This window comes from Lasioglossum baleicum, chromosome 2, assembly GCF_051020765.1.
Source record: "Lasioglossum baleicum chromosome 2, iyLasBale1, whole genome shotgun sequence".
Lineage (NCBI taxonomy): Eukaryota > Metazoa > Arthropoda > Insecta > Hymenoptera > Halictidae > Lasioglossum > Lasioglossum baleicum.
The window spans coordinates 2,088,935-2,105,561 of NC_134930.1; positions in this window are offsets into that span (position 1 = coordinate 2,088,935).

Genomic DNA, 16,627 nt, shown 5'->3' on the forward strand with positions numbered 1-16,627 from the left:
TTTTTTTAATGTTTTAAAAATATTCAAGTAACATTTTTAAGCAAAATACATACAAAAATAGTTTTGGATCATAAAAAGTATTATAAAACTCCAGCATAATGCATGTACCGTCGACGGTCAACTCTGGTCTCAGTGCCTATAAAATCCCGCATTCTCCCCACAATTATAAACGATAAGTCTATTTAAATAATTCTGTAATTAACAGGTCACGTAAAAACAGCAGCTAATTGGCTAACAATGACAGCTCGGAAGAACAGCTGCTATATATACTTCTTTCTATTTTACCCGTTTCTACAAATTCTGAAAGGCCTAGAAACTATATTCATGATTTTTAATGTTAAAAATGTTAAACAGGACCGCCATGATGAACATATACAATTAGAGAATCAAGGAAATAATAGATACTCCAAAACTATTTTTGTACGTATTTTACTTAAAAATATTACTTAAATATTTTTAAAACATTAAAAAAATATTGTTAAACTCACATGAGTAAACTACATACATAATAAGAAATTGAAAAAATGAAGTTTGACGTATGGGAAAAAAACTGCTATCGACAGGATTCGAACCCCAGAGTATCCGCTCCGTAGTCGGACGCCTTATTTTTTTTTTTTTTTAAAAGCTTTATTCAGGAAACAATGATAAACAAGATTGCACATTGTTACATGTAGAGAATATACTACAACACATATCGGAGACAAAAAAAATATATAAACGAGTTGAATGGTCAATATAATTTAACGCTCACAACCACTTTAACTTATTCTATGTCTTAAAGGCTGGTCTTATACATAACTATAACTATTTTTTAGCATTATCCATAATTCTGGATTCTTTTTTTTGCGCATTCTAATTCTTCCGTAAAAAAAAAGATAACAGGAAAAAGACGGAATTTTAATTTCTTAACCTCTATGTATCGGGTTGCGGGATATATACATATATACAGAACAATGCGGATAACTTATCTGACTACCACTTGCACACTATTATTTACATACTCATTCATTCATTCATTCAATCTTGTACTTTTTGATATCTATATATGGTATACTAAAGATGTTGCTATCTAGATCTAGATTATCTTATTTATATATATTTAGTAACAAACTTTAGCTGTCGCAGCCTGCATCAGTCTTATTATTTACTCGCTTTTTAGCCACCAATACATTTTGGTGTTTTTGTAGTATTTATCTTCGATATCTCTCTTAGGGAGAGACATATTATAGACTAGTTTTGATCTGAGAGAAAGGTCATTGCTGTTAGGATTATGTGGATATAGGATCCTTTTATCACTAGATTTCCTCTCTATATGGTATATAATAGGTATATTATTTGAATCTGTGATTCTACCCGTTTTGTCTAATAATAGGAAAGCTTCTGGAGGGATATTTCCAGTATTGCACGTTCTTGTGTAATATTCGTCATTTGGGTATAGCGAACTAGAAATTAAATTGTTGTTTCTTATATGTCTAATTTTTGCGAAATAATCTCTATTTAATTTTATCATAAAGCTATCTATCCTTGGTATATTTGCCGTGTCATATAGTTTTTTTACATGTTTCGAATTTTTTGAAATTCGATTCTCTACTCCTATATACACGCGTACACGCTCTTAGACATTTACGTTCGAATTTTCTAATAGATTCTATTATATGTGGGCTCGTGTTAAACCAAATAGGGCAACCATATGAGATTATAGGTCTGATCAAGAGCATGTAACATAATTTTTTAATTTGCGGATTTAGGTAATCGGAATGGAATATTTTGCTGTTAGCCATGAATGCTGTGAGGTTGTTTTTATTGATAGAACAGAGTGTTAGGTTATATCGATCTATAAATCGATCGAAAGATATTTGAGGTTGGTAGCGACGCAGTGTGTTATGCGTGAGACGATTGGTACGCTTGGAAGCGTCGTCCCGAGCAGAGTGTGGCGGATGAGATACATATGCATCCAGAGAGTGTTCCATGTTTCATTATTAGTTAATAAATATTAAGTTGTGTTTCATCGGGAGTTGATTCTTTGTCTTAATCCATTCCTCGTGTCTCCACAATTGGTAGCAGACCGTGGTTGAAAGTAAAAAGAAAAGAGGAGAAATAAAGAGATAAAAGAGAAATAGAGACACGTGTTCCTAAATAAAAATAAAATGGCCGAGAATTGGAACCTGGCAAACGTTGAGCTACTTGATGATTCCAACTATTTCCTGTGGAAGGAAAAAATAGAGAGTATTTTAAGAGCAAAGAAACTATGGAAGAAAGTTATTGGTATAAAAACTCCGGAGAAACCGGAAGAAGAAGACGAGAGATACCATGAGAAAATGGTAGTATGGGATAAGTGGGACGATAATAACCATGCGGCGAGGGCCATCATGATCAATACCATGAGTAAAGCACAGTTGCTAAAATATAGTAATGAACGCAATGCGGACAGATTGTGGAATCTGATCAAAGAAAATATGGCAGCTGAGACGGAACAAATGAGGATAAAATCGTTAAGCGAGTTGACCAATTTAAAGATGAGAAGGGAAGAGAGTGTTGACGAATATGTAAATCGAGCTGAGGCTTTGAAAAATAAATGCGGACAACTTGGGAAAATAATAGAAGAATGCGAATTGAGGATGTACGTGCTGCGAGGACTCCGCTCGGAATTCGACAACAACGTGAGGATTATCGAGAGCCAGAGAGACATAAGAATCCAAGATATAAGATATGCTTTAAAGCAAGAAGAGTTAAGAAGGGAAAGAACAAGAGAAGAAAAGACACCAAGAGATCAAGAAAACGTGAGGAAAGTGAGAGATTATGCAAAAAGTGAGGTCTCATGCTACAATTGCGGAAAGAAAGGCCATATGTCGACAGAGTGTTACGGCAAATTGAAATGTTTTAGTTGTAATGGATTTGGTCACATATCGGCAAATTGTAAGAAGGCAAGAAATCAGGAACCTTCACGAGGAAGAGGTCAACGAGGAAGATATCAAGGAAACCGCGGAACAAGAGGATATGGACGTGGACACAGAGAAGAAACCTCAATGAGAACTGGAGAGGAGTCAGTTATGTATGTTCAACACCAAGAATACAATAACAAAACAGAAAAAGAAATGAAGAAGACAACTTGGATATTGGACTCAGGGTCAACGAGTCATATGACGCGTGATAGAAGTATTTTTAATAAACTAGAAGATGAAGAAAGAGAAATTAGTCTGGCAGATAAGGACGGAAAAAAATTAGTTTCAAATGGAAAAGGTGAAATTCTCATTAAACAAGTGGAAACTGATGAGAATGTAAGATTGAAAAATGTATTGTTTGTTCCGGGTCTGAGTGCGAACTTAATATCAGTGGCTAAAATTACAGATTACGGTTACAATGTTAAATTTGACAAACACAGTGCAAAAGTGTATAAGGAACATGAGAAAGTTAAGTTGATAGCGAAAAGAGAAGGGAATGCGTACTATGCAGTGTTAGATGCTGCAAGAGATGAAACAGTGAATATGTCAATTGATGAAGACATTTGGCACAGGAGACTTGGACACGCAAACAGAAGAACCATAGGGGACATGAAAAGAGAAGATCTAGTAATTGGGATGGAAGAGAAATGTCAAACTGATGTGCAGTGTGAGTACTGTATTGGAGGAAAAATGTGTAGAAAAACACATTCGAGGTTAAAGAACAGGAAAACTAGTGCAATTCTTGAATTATGGCACATGGATCTAATTGGTCCCATAAATCCAAAAACAAAAGGAGGTAAAAAATATATATTTACGATCATAGACGACTATTCACGAGTGTTGTTTACTGTGTTATTAAAAGAAAAAAATGAAGCGTCTGAAGAGTTGAAGAAACTAATCACCTTGAAAGAAAATCAAACTGGGACAACACTAAAAGCTATCAGATCTGACAATGGAGGAGAATTTATAGGCAAAAATTTAAGAATCTGGATGGAGCAAAAAGGGATTAAACAAGAATTTAGTCCACCAAGAACCCCACAGTGCAATGGAGTGGCAGAGAGAGCGAACAGAACTCTGATAGAAATGACCAGGGCAATGTTATTAGACTCAAAGCTGCCTGTTGAATATTGGGGTGAATGTGTAAGTGTGTCAACACATGTTAAAAATAGAATAAAATCCAGTATTCATGGAAAAACACCATACGAAATATGGCATGGACGTAAGCCGAACATTAAATATTTGAGAAGGTTTGGTTGCGTTGCATATGTGTTAAACAAAGGGAGGTTAACGAGTAAATTCGATGAGAAGACGTATAAAGGTATATTCATTGGATATGGCATGAATAATACATACAGAGTGTATATACCAGAACTAGACGTAGTGAAAAGTGACTGTGACGTAAAGTTTGATGAATCGAAGAATGGTATAGAACTGCTAAAAGATGAGTGTGATCATGAGACAGAAATAGTTAAGAAGTTGGTAGTAATAGGATTGGATGAAGAACCTAGTGGAAACGATATACAACTGGAAGACGTAGAAGAACAGGTGGAAGTTTTAAGTGAAGAGGATAGTATATATGAAGATGCAAACACTGATAGTGAAGACGGAGAAATTAATGCACACACTGATGATGAAATCAACGAAAACAACAGAGAAGAAAGAATAGATAATACAGAGCAACCAATTGAAATTGGAAAAAGAGGAAGGCAGAAAGGAGCAACATCAAGCGCGATGGAGGTAAGAAGACAATTAAGACGAGAAGAGGCACAACATAGAGCTGAAAGAGAAGGCTTAAGAAGATCTGAAAGACTTAGAAATAAAAACATGGCTATGTTAATAACTAATGAAGAAATACCAACATGCGTGCAAGAAGCTAGAAATTCAAAAGACTGGGAGAAGTGGCAAAGAGCGATGGACGAAGAAATGAAAGCAATGGAGAAACACAAAGTGTGGGAGATTGTGCAACGTCCGGATAAGAAAGTTATAAAAAGTAAATGGGTGTTCAATTTGAAGGAAGACCCAAATACAAAAGAGCGCAGGTACAAGGCAAGGCTGGTCGCAATGGGTTGTGGTCAACGACCAGGTTTTGATTTTACCGAAACGTTTGCACCAGTTGCTCGGACTGAGACAATAAGGATATTGTTTAGTATTGCCGCACAGTTGAAAGTCAAGATAAAAGCTTATGATGTTAAAACTGCATTTCTGCATGGAAAGTTGAAAGAGGAAATATACATGGAGTTGCCACATTGTAATAATAAGAAGAATGTGTGTAAACTAAAAAAGAGTGTCTATGGTTTACGACAAGCTGGCAGGTGCTGGAATGAATTTCTAACTGAGACGATGCTAAAAAATGGATTAAAACAGTCGACAGAAGATCAATGTCTGTTTTATAAAAGAGATGGAGAAAATTATATATATTGTGTGGTGCATGTAGACGACATGATAATTGTGTCGAGTAGTAAAGAGTTTGAAAAGAAATATATGAAGGAAATAGCCAAAGTCATAGATATAAAAGATCTAGGGGAAGCAAAATCTGTATTGGGAATGCAGATAGAACAGAAGGAAGGAAGAATTTTAGTGCATTTGAAGGATTATATTGAGAAATTGCTTGAGCTCTACGGAATGAGTGAGTGTAATCCTGTAAAGACGCCGATTGATCCGAATGTCAAGATGGACAATAGTGAAGAGAGTAATATTTGTGACGAGCAAGAATACCAAGAATTGCTTGGAAGGTTGATGTATGTGAGCATATACGCGAGACCGGATATTTCATATGCTGTGACCTGCTTATCACAATTTAATATTAAACCAAAGAAGATGCACATGTTAGCGTTAAGAAGAATATTGAGGTATTTGAAAGGATCTATAGATTATTGCTTAGAATATGGAGCAAATCCAGAGGAAAAAGAACTGAAGTGTGAGAGCGACGCATCATGGGACAGCACAAAGGATGCAAAATCCTTTACAGGGCTGTTAATTTATAGAAATGGAGATCTGGTGCATTGGAGGAGCAAAAAGCAAACGATTACTGCATTGTCATCGACAGAGAGTGAGCTGGAAGCGATAATTGAGGGTACGAAGGAAGTGATATGGACTTTTAATTTGTTAAGTGAGATAGGTATGGGTGATAAAGTGAGAAAGACTGTAAAATGTGATAATATGAATGTGGTAAAATTGGCAAAAGGAGGAAATTTTAAGACTAAATCAAAGTTGTTAAACAGGAGATGCCATTATTTGAGAGAGTGTGTGAAGAATGAAAGGTTAGAAGTGTCACATGTGCCAAGTGATCGTATGAATGCGGATAGTTTAACAAAACCTTTGAGTGGGCCAGTATTGTTAAAAAATGTGCAAACTTACCTTAGGATTAAGAATCAATAAAACCAAAGAGAGTGAGTGTGAGGTTGTTTTTATTGATAGAACAGAGTGTTAGGTTATATCGATCTATAAATCGATCGAAAGATATTTGAGGTTGGTAGCGACGCAGTGTGTTATGCGTGAGACGATTGGTACGCTTGGAAGCGTCGTCCCGAGCAGAGTGTGGCGGATGAGATACATATGCATCCAGAGAGTGTTCCATGTTTCATTATTAGTTAATAAATATTAAGTTGTGTTTCATCGGGAGTTGATTCTTTGTCTTAATCCATTCCTCGTGTCTCCACAAATGCTTTTCTAGCTTTTTCCATTTGTATTTTTATGTGTTCGTTTAGTATTATTCGGTTATCTAACAATAAGTAAATTCCGAGATATCGTACTAGATTTTTGTGCGGAACTGTTGTATCGTCAATTTTTATCTGGAATGATTTGTAGGAGTTTCTAAAAGTTTTGCTCTGTTTGTCTATTTTTGGCCTGAATAAAATAGTTTCGCATTTTGTTGGGTTTATTTTTAACTTCCAGGTTTTATAGTATTCATTTATTTTGTTAACTATTGATTGCATTTTGGCTTGGAGATTTTTGACGTTTTTTCCTGTAATGTATATTATTAAGTCATCTGCGAAAAATATGACTTTTATGTCTGTTGAATCCGGTATATCAAATAGGTTCGGAATTTCTGCATTGAAAAAGTTAAAAAGAATCGGAGCTGTAACTGTTCCTTGTTGCAGGCCATCTTCTATTTCGAATAGAATATCTTCGTGTGTGTTTGTGTAAAATTTTTTGTTCAGTAACATGCTCGTTAGTATTTTTAACAGGTGTGATTCGCAGCCTTTTTTTTCATTTTGTATAAGAGACCTTTGACCCACACTGTGTCAAAGGCCTTTTCTAGATCTATAAGGCAGGCTGCCACATTCTCTTTATTAAAAATAGCTGCGTGGATATCGGATGTTAGTTTATGTATTGCATGTATTGTACTTAGTTGATGTTTGAACCCGAATTGTGTGTCCGGAATTAAGTTGTTATCATCGTAAAATTTTTCTAGAGCTCTTTTTATTAGGATTTCGAATACTTTAGAGATATTGGGGAGAAGGCTGATTGGTCTGTAGCTAAGAGGAGAAGAAGGGTCTTTACCTTTCTTGGCAATCGGGATTACTTTTGCCGTTTTCCAATTTGTTGGGAAATAACAGTTGTTCAAGCAGTTATTGAAAATTGTGTTATAGTCGTATATGATGTGGAGTGGAAGATTTTTGAGTATTATATTTGGTATTTCGTCTGGCCCTGAGGAGCATTTATTGTTAAGTTTTTTAAAGAGGCTGGTTGTTAGTGCTACGTTTGTGAAGTAGCTTGGGTCCTCTTCCCATTCTGGGTTTCTCGCTTGATTGTTATCGTCGAACTGTATTAGGTATTTGTTATTGGCCAAATCCTCTTCTATGTTCTGCATGAGATTATTGTGGTGTTTATCGATAATTTCAGATAATCTATTTTTTCCCAGATTTTTGTTTTGAGTGTAGACTTTTGCGAAGTTAGCCCCTATTAAATTTAGTTTGTCCCTATTATTAGTTATTATATATTTTCCCGTGCTGTTTGTTTGTGTTGAATTTATGTCTATTTTCGCGTCTTTTAAAATATCATAGTTGTTATCGGTTTCTAGATTTGGGATATTCTCAGTTGTTTTTTTTCTAAAAATTGAGTTTAGTTTCGGGAACATTTTTGTTGAATTTATGGGTATGTTTTTTATTTTGTTTTCCCAGAACGTATTGACCGATTTCTTGAATTCATTTTTGATTTCTGCTTTACATTTTTTGATCAATTCTTTGGATTCTTTAATTATGACCATAGCTTGTGGAGAGGGGTGTCTGTATTCATTATTTAGTATGGTTAATAGTTTGCTTTTTTGTGCGAGCAAGTTTTTCATGGTTCTGTTTATATACATGTCGGATGAATTGTAGTCTACTTGTCTAGGAACATGTTTTTTTTATTGCGTCTACTATGGCTGTATTTATTTCTTCTAGAAAGTTATTTATTTCTTGGTTGGTTAAATTTCTATTTTGCGGAATATGCGTAGTGTATTTAGCCGCTAGGTATTTTTTGAATTTAGTCCAGTCTGTTTTTTTTGTAGAGTAATGGATATTTATGGTTTTTAAAAACAATTATGTCGTCTTTTTTTGGTAGTGAGAATTGTATGTTGATAGCTCTGTGGTCACTATCGATGTCTGTGGTCTGTATGGTACCATCCTGATTTAGGTTTTCTAATTTTATTCTGCTGTCGATCAGACCTATATCTAAATATGAATTGCTCCTTACAAAGGTTGGTATATTTGTGTGTTTTAAAACTATTTTATAGTCTATTTCGTGTTTTTGTATCCAGTTAGCCAAAGCTCGCCCTCTAGCATTCTGATAATGGTTGTTCCATTTTTGGTGTTTAGCGTTCAGGTCGCCCGCTATTACAAAATAATTATTAGTCTTATGTAGTTCTAAAAAGTAAAAAATGTAGTCCAAATCAGCTATTACATCGGTTGCTTCCGTACTAGGGGCATAGACTGCTATGATGAACAGATTATTGTTATTTTCTAGTTTGAGTTTTAAGATAACCGTTTCTATTATGTTCAGTTCTTTTATTGGTATTATTCTCTCGTAATTAAAATGATTTTTAATGAGGGTTGCTACGCCTCCTCCGTTTGCTGAGTTCCTGTCGTTTCTAATTAGATTGTATTTTTTAAATTTCGGGTTGTGAAATTTTTTAAGCTTTGTCTCGTTTAGTAATATAATATCCGGATTGAGGTTGTTGATGATTTGTACTATATTATGTCTCCTTTCGTTTGATGCGATGGAGTTTACATTTCCGGAAATAATATTTAACTGTGTTACGCTTTTGTTAGCCATTGGTTAGTTCTTCGTTTGTTTCATAGTCTATAGTGTCTACTAGTTCTGGTGTACCATCACAATATAATTTAAATAGATTTTGTATGTTTTGAGTGTTTTGAGATATTAAGTACTCTATTCTGTTCAATTGTGATGTAAAAAGATTTTTTAGCTCCATTATAGGGTCGGGTATGCTTTGTTGATTTGTGTATGTTAGGTTTGTTACGTGTGTATGTACTTTGTCCTGTTGTGTTTATGTGTGCTGTGAGCTGTCTATTGGTCGTTGAGAAAAAGAGTAGTGTCGGTTTGTTGGGTTTGTGTTATTGTTTATTTGATTGTCGGTAGATCGGTTATTTGTTTGAACCGCTTCAGCATATGAAACTTTGTATTTCGGGGTTATACTATTTTTTATCTCTGCTAAAGTAGTAATTTTGTTATCGTTCTTTTTTTTTAAGTTGTGTGTGTATCTTTCTTTTATTTCTTTGAACTTTGGACAACCTTTGTACGATGCCGGGTGTCCAAATTCTTTGCATCTTACACAAAAGAGTTTTGATTTTTCTACCAAGCTATCTTTTTTGATCTCGCAGTTACCTAGATCGTGGTTTTCGGAACATTTGACGCATTTAAAGTCTAATTTACAATTTGACGCTGAGTGTCTGTTCGATCGCGGAACTACCAATTTCAAAATGTTCGATTGTAGAGAAATGGGTTCGCGACTGTTCGAATGTTGCCCGCCAAACTAATCTTAGACAACTGTTTCAATTTAAATAACGGATCGTGTGGATAAGGAATTGACTGGAGGAATCGCGTTTCGTTCTAGATCTGTTGGTGAACTCGTCAGTAAGGCTAATCCAACAGATCCTGCCTTAGACGCGCGCAGATCAAACCGTGTTGATCTGTATTGTAGTGAAATGTGCTGATCGAGTATGCAGCAATCACGTGAGACGCTCAAGCAAGACTGGTCAGTGTTACTCGTTCAGAGATTCGGAAGCGAACTGCTGAAAGTACTGGACGTTGGTCTTAGCGAGAGGTCGGTTAGGCTCCTCGTGGGTGGAGAGGTTGACCTTAGACAAGGAAAGGGAAGTAGAATCTATTGTGATGAGGGAAAGAACTGTCCGGGTTGGTTCAGTCAACTCGTCGTTTACCAATCAGGGCACCCTTAATTGTTCAAACTTCCTTCCATGGTGACTGAGAGGCTGGTCTAGTCGGAAGGAAGAGTGGGGTGCTACCTGGTATGAAGGCAAGAGCGGTAATTGACGTCGCTCGACGGTTGACTGTCGCCCCTTGACCGTGTCCTTAAAGAATTGAATGTTTAACCTTGGACCGAGCTTAGCGAACGCGGGCGTACACATCTGGGGTTACACATCTGGGGTTGTAATTTATGACGGCGAAGGTTCTTTAGAGTTGTATCTTGAGTGACCGTGAATATTCTTAACCCGGGACGAAGTAAGTATTCCGAGAATTGCCGGATGTACAAAATAACATTTGGCCGTACCTGAGTGACCGTAGCATAAATAATCTTCTAATCCGAAAAACGGTTGGTAACGGCTATATCGAAAATAAAATACGAAGTCGACCCTTAAGCTCTTTATTTCGCGCGGCAGTACGGTTCACTGCAGATGCTATGGTTCTTTATGTTTAAAGGAGAATTGCCGTTAACGAATTTCTTGCGAGGAAAAACATTTCTTTGTGTAGGACTACGATCCGTTGCGACGGAACAGTGTCCTATTCTTTGACATCTAAGGCACATGATTGGTTCTTTTTTTATTAGTCTTTCCCATTTAACCGATTGATTTAGAATGTATTTTATGCTTGTTAGGGTTCCGATATCACTGTCAGGGGTGATTTGTACTAGTAGGAATGGTAATGGATTGTTATTTTTGATAGATTTTTGCGTGCTGAATTTGGTTATTTTGATAATCGAAACTTTATGTAGATTTAGGTTATTAATTTCTTCTAATATTTCGTCCGGGACAAAGCTGTTATCAATACCCTTTAAAAGTATGGATTTTGGTTTGATCGACTTCGGTGTATATGTGAAGAATTTAATTTTTCTTGCTGTTAGTATGTTAATAACTGCTGCATGGTCTTCTAGGTTCTCAAGTTGTAAATAATGTTTATTACTATTAATGTATTTAATGCTGAATTTGTTAATATTTAGGGACTCTTTAACAATTCTGTACGTGACTTGCTGGGAAGATTCGAAAATATTTATTATCGGCGGTTTTACCTGTCGTTCTTTCGTTACTATTTCTTGTACCACTTTATTGCTTACGTTTGGTTTCGTTGTCTTTGTCTTTGGGTTGGGGTCCTGTGGCTCGTCGAGGTCCATTATATTGTCGTCGGTTGGTGCGGTGTTGTTTTGTTCTTTCAGGTACTCCTGGGTTGCCCCTGTTCCGTTACATCTTTTCTTGCTTGTGCTATGACCTTCTGGCCATTGTTTCCCTTGTTCGTAGTTGGGGGTCGTGCGGCTAACGGTACTTGGTGATTTCTTTTCTTCATTGCCATTTGCTGTAGATTTTCTTTTTGGGCTTTCTGCTATGCTATTTTGCGTAGAGCTCGATGCGTTTTTGGCTCTCTCCTCTTCCAGCTCCTTGCTTATATTTTCAATTTTTTTTTTTTTAGACTATCGATCATTTGTAATAGTTCTTTGTTTATTTCTTCTCCTTCTGTAGAAGACTTCTCCTTCTGTTTTTTCTTTGTACTAGGTGTCTTTGGCATTTTTTCGTCGAATACTTTAGGACTGCTATTTAAATGGAGTCGTTTTTTACCATTTAGGTTTGGCTTTTGTAGTGATATTTCAATCGTTTTCTTTGTTTTAAGTATTTTGTTTAACTTGTTTTTAAGGACGGAGGGACTGTTGACGAGGCTCTCTTCATCCTTGATCGTTTTTATTATGTTGAGGAACACTTTATTGCTTATCACATTTTCCGTGTTTCTATTTCTATTTTTAGTTTCTTCTTCTATCACTTCTGGGTCCGGAGGGTAAACCCCCTGTGCACTATCTGTATTTTCACTAATTTTTTCTTTTAGAAAAATGCCAGGTTACAGAAAAACTTTTCACTGATTCTAGTTGAGCGATTTTGATCTTGACAGGTAGCTCGCAGGACAGCGGTCGGCACGTCCGTCTCCCTTGAAGGTTCGAGGGGGACTCCCCGATAGTCGGACGCCTTAACCGCTGTGCCAACCGGCGATGTTGTAAGCGTTGCGAACATTCAGGTATATATCGCACAGAATACAATTTTGCTTTCTCTCAAATCACATTTTTTAGGTAAAATAATTGCTTGTTTCAGTGTAATAACGCTAAAAATTACTTAATATACGCCCACGGTAAAGCCAACAAGTGTAACTTTCCTCACAGCAAAAACGTCGAAAAAATTCGGTTTTTATTGTTTTTGACGATGATGCAGCCGAACAAAAAATGTGAAAAAAATTGACAACATTGCCTGTTATAGTACTTTATCAGGGGACCAAACAGTAGAATGGCATGTTTTCATATTTTTGAGAAAAAAATATTTTTCCGATTTTTTTGAGGTTTTTCATTTTTTACGACCACAGTTTGAAACAAAAAAATCTGAAAAAATTCTCAAAAATGCGCCTTAGGATCAGGAATGTGTCACATTTTTTTCAGAATTTTAGAACGCATTTTAGACCGGAAAATGCGCCGAAAAGCGCAAAATCTATTTTACCCTGTAACTACCCTCACGGGCAAGCTAGAGGGCTGAAATTTTACTCAGAGGGGTTTTTCTTGGGCAGCTTTCGAATGGTTCAATAGCCATTGAAAAAGCTCTAAGGGCAGTTTTGACCATCTTAATCGGCTAGGCCCTTTATTATGTACTGTATACAGGTAAGGTTTATTTACATTTTGATCACGAAAAATAATAAATAAATTAAAAAATAAATAATAGAATAATAATAAATAATACATTTTACACTTGTTTTTACATACAGTGGGTAACGGGTTCGCACAGGTTCTTTCAATATTATGCATTGTGAGAATTGTTAACACGATTTTTCAAATATTTCCGATGATCTGACAAAAAATTTTTCAGACGAAAGTTTATCAGTGTTCACTTTTCTACAAACTTCAATACAAAAAATTAAAGAAAAATCTCTTTTTGTATAAAAAATGAAGGTCATCTCAATTTTTTAAATATTAACATATATTTTTTGCTTCATAATATTTTAACTGATATCAAGACGAATCCAACGACCTATAATAATATAACATTAAACCTTGAAATAACGCTACAATAGTTTTGTCAATGTTCGGAACGTCAAGTGTTTCAGAAAGCGGAGCGTTCTTTGACGCGTTCTCGCCGACATTTCATGAGATAAAACCCAAAGCCGCAGGTTACCGCAGCTAAACTTTGCATTTATTGTTGACTTAGATATCTACAAACGTTATTTTTCCATTGGCACCTTGGCGCAGTTTGGCGCAAGAAAGATATCGTCTTTCAAACTTCATTAACGTTGCTCTTTTCCCCGTTTAATAGCATTATCTGCAAAACTACTCGAAAAAATTAAAAATAAACATTTTTCGCGGTTTACTCCGGGTCTTCATCCTTGAAGGAAGCCAGAAAAGGAAACATTATTTACATTACTATTTTTACAGGCGCATACGGTTTCTTCAAACATTCGCTTGAATTTATGCTGAAAACTAGGTATGCTTAGCATGGCCAACTTTATGACGTTCTACAACAAAGTGAATTTGGATTTTGAACTGATTCATCCTAGAAATGTTTGAATTTACTCTCTTACTAGTCAAAAATATAAAAAATTTGGTTTTTTAAGAATCTTGAAAATATGGGGTTTTTGCCGCACTCGGACCACTGTGCGCCGCACAGTGGGCTGGATCGACGTATTTTCCGGACATGGGCCTAAATATAAAAGTTCGAAATTGACATTTCTAACACCATCACATCTTTTACCTAGTTTTGGAGTATAGGAATATGTAGAAATATTCTTTTAAAATCCGCACTAAATTTTGTGACCTTGAGGTGAATTTAGCATTGCAGTTTTTTAGTTTTTCCTTTTCCTCTTAAAAGAGCTCTTCAATATTTTTTTTTTAATTTCCAAACTTTTTACACTTTAATTAGTAGACTATGATCTACAATTTCACACAGGTGCCGTTTCGATCGGATGAGATAAACGTCTAAACGGAACCAACATTTTAAATATTCTTCAACCTATGATTACGAAAAACGCTTAAAAGAGCCCAGGGTCTAATTTACACTGTTTTCAACCTTGAATATTAAGGTTTAAAGAAATGTAAAGTTTGACTGCGCAAACCTGCGCTTCTTCGAGTAAATTCAATTTAACGCGTTTACCGCTAGATGGACGCGACTCTCGCTGGTGATTGTTGGCCAATCTAATTCAAGTTTTGTAAAGAAACGCCAGAAATAATCAAACAAGAAGTCAACATAATCAATGAAGAAATTTCGTCACTAATCCCAACAAAAGTTAATTCAACTGAAATAAGTCACCAATTAGTAATGACTATGGTAGACGGGAAAGTCTGCAACGTTTTGACGGAAACGAATTCGGCAATGAGGTGCTACATCTGCCAGGCATGTTCCAAATAGATGAATAACTTAAAACGAATGAGTAAATCATTTAAAAAGTGGTCAGCATCAAAGCCACAATACAAAACAATGCAGACAAGTAGAAAATTACTTGTTCAAGAAAGATGTCGTTCTGAGTTGGGTTTAATGGTGGACAAAGTTAAGCAAGGAACTGGTACGTATAACGATGGAAATACTGCCAGAAGATTTTTTAAAAATCCTAAGAATACGTCAGCAATCACTGACTGGAGTTGATGAAAATTTAATTTACAAGTTTGCTGTGGTTCTCCCAGCCATTTCATCTGGAGAAAAAGTTAATGTAGAAAAATTTGCACGCTAGGCGACGGAAACTGCGAAATTATTTGTCACTCTTTACCCATGGTATTACATGCCAGCCAACGTTCATAGAATATTAATACATGGCAAAAAAATTATTGAGAAAGCTATAGTACCTATCGGGCAACTATCGGAAGAAGCCCAAGAGGCAAGAGATAAAGAATTCCGAAAGTTCCGGGAATTTAAGAGTAGAAAATTTAACAGGGTGGCTACAAATGAAGACATATTGAACAATTTACTCGTCACATCTGACCTACTGATATCTTCTCTTCGACCACAGTTAATTAAAAAAAACATGACTGTTTCCAGAAGCATTTCAGCTTTTAACAATAAGTGATCTCAGTGAAGAAAATTGGAACGAACCTATGGAAACAGAATAAACCTGACTCACTTGTTGGACTTGAACGATTTTCAGTACAGGTACTCTACATAATAAGGGTTAAAAGTCTGTAAAGTTTTAATCCAATATCTTCAGCCAATGAGATATTGTATATACTATGAATTGGAGATTCTCATAAGCCAGCCGTACAGCGGTTCCGGCGAGTTGAAAAGGACTTTAGATGCCACCGCTCCTCCGTTTGGTTGATGTACTAAAGGAAATAGCGCGAAGCTTGAAAAATATATAGTATATAATATTTGTTTTCACGACTCTTTTTTCTAATAAATACGTAAATCCCATACTCTAAAGCTCAATTAATGCAGAAATTCAAATTCTTTGAAATTGTGAGATATGCAGCGTTTTTCCTTACAACTGCAGATATAATGTATATCATATTATGTACATAATGTAGTACATACAATCATATAATACGAATTGCTTGTATGATGGTTGAAATTCAGAAAAGTTAATCAGAGCATATGAAATTCATGAAAATAGTTAAATAAATATATAAATGTAATATTAAACAAACTAAAGTGAAGCAAAAAGTGAATTTGAAATATTTGTAAAGTTTTGTCGTTTGCTTTATTGTTTGAGATAAAGGAGATGTAGGAGGAGCATTAAATGAGAAATTGAATTCATAATAGTACTAAAATAAATTTATTAATTTTATAATAACATATACAAATATAAATCTGACTCGTAGAAAAGAAGATCTTTTGGAATCCACGTGAGTCCAAGTCAGTACTTTATATTCTCCCAAACAATTCCTAATATTTTTTAACATGTGACAGGGATCCTGAATTATGTTAATGTTTGGCTCGCCAGGCACGGGATGAGGAAAATGTACCTTGAAGACATCGTACAGATTCTCATTGTCTATTTTTTTTTATTTTTATTTACATGCATTCGACCACCCAATTGCTCAACCGCAGCAAAATGGTCACTTAGCCCATCAAGAGTCAAAGAACACACAGTTACATTTGCTTTCTGCAGTCGAATGAACCCAGACAACCAACTGCTCCGTTCTGCAGCTGTACTGCGCCGCAGCTATGTCGCGTTTTGGATCCCTGCTGCCGCGCCACTGCACGGAGAACGGGGCTCGATTTTGCCTCTCCGTAAGAGGGCAACACGGTCGCGCCAGGTCGCATTAATGTAGGACGTACTATGTG